Raw genomic sequence first — 4319 nt, forward strand, 5'->3', positions numbered from 1 at the left:
ATATGTTAAATTGCATCCATTAAATGTAAATTCTATAATATTGCGGTCGCATGCGTCTAATACATTAGAGCAGTTGATCTTTATATTTTTGTGCAGAATAATGCGTTAGTCCAATGCAAAGAATGCGATCATAGGAATACATTGGTCGAGCGCAACTTCACCGCAAGACTTTGCGTTTATCGTACTCGCAAACATGCACCCAAGAAGAATAACCGCAACATGGTGGACGCATTCGGACGAAAGGACAATTAAGATTGATGGAACAAAAAGCTGACGGCAGTCGGATCCAAATTAAGTTGACAATCAATAACGGTCACAAAGTACATCCAGCTTTATCAGTGACAATTATCCGGCGCATCAGTCAGGAATTAAAGTTGTCTCATCTGTACAACCAGGAGAGAGAAAACCGCCTTCACCTTTGATGCCTATAAATACCAGTGCATTCTTCAGAGAAGGGGTTAAGCGTCGATTACCTCATCAACATTACAAGTTCATACCTCTGTTCATAGTTTTCTTTTCTATTTTACGGCGGAGCAAGAGAAGAGTGGTGACACTAGAGATTGTCCAAGGTAGCTCGAGAGAGAATCATGGGGCGTAAGAGCAGAGAACGGGCTGACTCTCACGAAAGCGAGAATATCTTTAGAGCACAAGTAGAAACAGTGTAATGCCTGGCAGCAAGAAATTTCTCCAGACTCTTTACTATATTGCATTGTTATTCTGTACTTCATCTTATATCTATTCAATGGAAATTCTATTCTACATCTGCTCACTCTTGCATGAGTAGCTAAACTAGTTGAATGGGTTGAAGAGGAACTAAGCTAACATGATCTAGGAAGTTCATTGCTTACGATTGTCTTGTTTTATGTTGTGCAAAATACCCCTTTACAATTACTCGAGAGAGAACTAAAGAAATAACCTAATGTCTCGAGAGAGCTAGGTTAGAATCTGGATTCGAAAGAGCAAGATAGGCTGGCATAAACAAGAATAGGGACTTAGAGAGAAGCTATGTTTGTCAACTTGCATCGCATGCATCCTAATGATATTATGTGATTGCATATTTGTGTGAGTGTCATGTTGTCATCGCATAAATAGAGAATAGAGTTTATGTGTAAACCCTGTAGACTTATCGCATATTTATCGCATGCGTTCTAGCCTTAGAAGCCGTGGCATTCACGTCGAGAGGTGGTTTACTATGGTATGCATGTTGCATGATCGCAAGGCATGAACGCATCCTAGGGAGTGTTAGCCGAAACCCTTCTCAACCCGTTCACCGCATATTCATCGTATTTCTCGTTTACCAACTCTTTTCAAACTCTGCCGCATTCGTTATTATCTTCATTAACGCAACAACCCAACACTTATTTATTCAACTGGTTACCGCAAGTTTTCATAAAAATATCCAACGCAACTATTTTCACAAGTTCCTGTGTTCGACCTGGACTTACCAGGAAACTCAGAGGAATTTACAATTGGATTCCTCTGGGGAAACTTGAGTGCACAACGCAATCCACCAACACATATCATCCATAATTTCCACTTCATAAAATTCAAGCATCAAGTTTTTGGTGCCGTTGTCGGGGACTTCGGCAAAATAGTTGTTAACGATAAATTTAGACATTGAGAATATCTAGACTTAATGTTTTTGTTTTTCTTTTATTTATCTTCATTTTTTTAATAACTTTTGTTTATTTTAAGTGTTGTTTTTCTTATTGTAATTCTTTTCTTTTAATGAAGAAACATGGATCATTTACATATGTTAAGTGATTCAAAAATGAGCAAAGAATATCTACGTCTAGCAAACAATTAAACTACATACACAATACTTACAAATAAAAAATATTTTTCCAAATGGACAATGCTGAAAGCAAAAGTAAATACAATATCATATCTGCAAACTTGATCGAAGGTTTTGGGAAAGCAAATATTATTTTGCCTAAAGGAACAAAATTTACAATTGACAATGCATTATTCTCTAGTCAATCAAAGAGAAATCTTCTAAGTTTTAAAGACATATGTTGCTATGATTATCATATTGAGACTGATAGTAAGAATAATGTGGAATATCTATATATTATTTCTACTGTCTCAAATGAAAGACGCACAGAAGAAGTATGCCCAGCGCGCGGAGGATCCGTTGAGACTTTCTCTTGTCTCGGTAGGGAACTGTACGATCTTTTCCCCTAATTGTATTGTGAATCAATAAAAAAAGAGGTCAGTGCTACGGCCCCCTATTGTTTGATCCAATACTGACCGGGGATGAGACCTGACTTGCATCATATCGAATCTCTCTACCATTTCCGTCTCTTTCACTTTGGCCAATATGAGTTTACTTGGTACTAGCAGATTTATTGGGGAATTTTCCATCTCAGTAGGAGGAAAATTCGCCAGAACACACCATAGGTTAGTCCAACAACCTGTGGGCTCCTCGCTGTATATTGGAAAAGTTGTGTGCTTTATCTTCTGGATTATATTATACTCATATACGAGTGATTGAAACATATGCAACAATGAACCTGAAGTTCATGAGTCCAAATATATTTGCTATTTGGCATGATAAATTGGGTCATCCAATGTCTATAATGATGAGAAGAATTATTGAGAATTCAAGTAGACACCCATTAAAGACCCAGAAGATTCTTCAATCTAAGGAATTAGTATGTGATGCTTGCTCTCAAGGCAAATTAATAATTAGACCATCACCAGCTAAAGTGGGAACTAAATCACCTACATTTTTAGAACGGATTCATGGTGATTATATGGATCTATTTGAAGTAAATTGGACTCATGATTTTCATGAGTAGCAAAAAAAAGATTATTTCAAATCACAATCATAAATGAACAATAACATTTACAATCGACTTCTAATAATCAATTATACAAATCATTACAGAAATTACAGCATGAAAACACTCAAATGAACAAAGAACAAATTCTACGCACATTTGAAGATGCATCTCCACGCTTCTTTGCACACGACCGCTCCAACAACAGCAACCTCGAACGCTCGATCTACACGACCGCAACTCCGCACAAACACAGAACGAACACTTCGTGCTCGTCCTCAACGATCGCCTCGGTCACAAACTCCTCCGCAATAGCACGAACTCCTCCGCAGCACCACGAACGGCCTCCACAAAACCTCGATGGTGTTGAGTTGAGCCTGACACCACCAACAAGACTACCTTGGTATTCTTGGTGTGAGAATCTAGAGGGTAGGCTCTGTTCGAACTTGGAATGAGGCAGACGAAGAAGGAAACACTTACAGCGTACACGATTGGGCAAGTGGGAGATGGCGGAGACCTATCGTATAGGTCGATGCCCAATCATTTAGATAAAGCTAAGCGATCGTTTAGCAAAAACTATGCGATCGTTTAGTTCATCGTTTAACTTGGTATATCACCTACAGACTCTACACGATCGTTTACTTAAGGCAAGCAATCGTCTAGTAAAACTATGTGATCGTTTAGTAAATACTGCACGATCGTTTAGCTCGCCACTGCACGATCATTTAGCTTACCCAGCCGTCTTTAATAAATCTGTATTTACTTGATGCCTACGTAAGTTTCTTTTGCGCAAGAGATAAAACTCAAAAAACTTTTTACGAAAAACGTTTCACTAGTTTGTAAATCATTCTTTCTGAAAATAAGGAAACCATTTTCCTTTTAAACTCATGGTTACCATGAATTCAATAACCACCCACTCACTTGGTTATTAAAGAAAAATAATTAATAATCCAATAATTAATATTATTATAAATATAAATGATAACCAACTTATCATACTATATTTATAACTTATAGTTTTAATATTTCATCTCATGAAACATATAAACCATAGTTCTTTTTCTATTCCATGGTACTTAATGTAAATATCATTTACATCAATCCTCCACTAGATGTATCTCATACATCATACCGATTATATCATATATAATCAAAATACCTCTTCTTAATTTGAACATTTCAAATTAATACCAAGAACTGATCCTCAACTAAATCCATTGAGCTACCAAGGGGACCTCATGGAACTGTAGCTCGAAGCTCCAACGGTACGTGAATAACTGACTAAACTCTTTAGTCACAGGATCCACCATCTGTTAACTGCCAGGAACTCCACTAAAGACCGATAGCTAAACTCTCCTTACCACAAATATATTATATGTCCATCTTAACCAATCAGCAGTGCGACAACCCTTCACAGATCGCTCGTAAGTACAACTAGGCCAATAACCGCCATCTGTCTCCTTAAGTACCACTGATCCCTCTAATGAACATAAGTCATAGTCCTACTATGACTAAATCTTCTCTTCCAAAGAGAAG

Source organism: Benincasa hispida, chromosome 3 (genome assembly GCF_009727055.1).
Source record: "Benincasa hispida cultivar B227 chromosome 3, ASM972705v1, whole genome shotgun sequence".
NCBI lineage: Eukaryota > Viridiplantae > Streptophyta > Magnoliopsida > Cucurbitales > Cucurbitaceae > Benincasa > Benincasa hispida.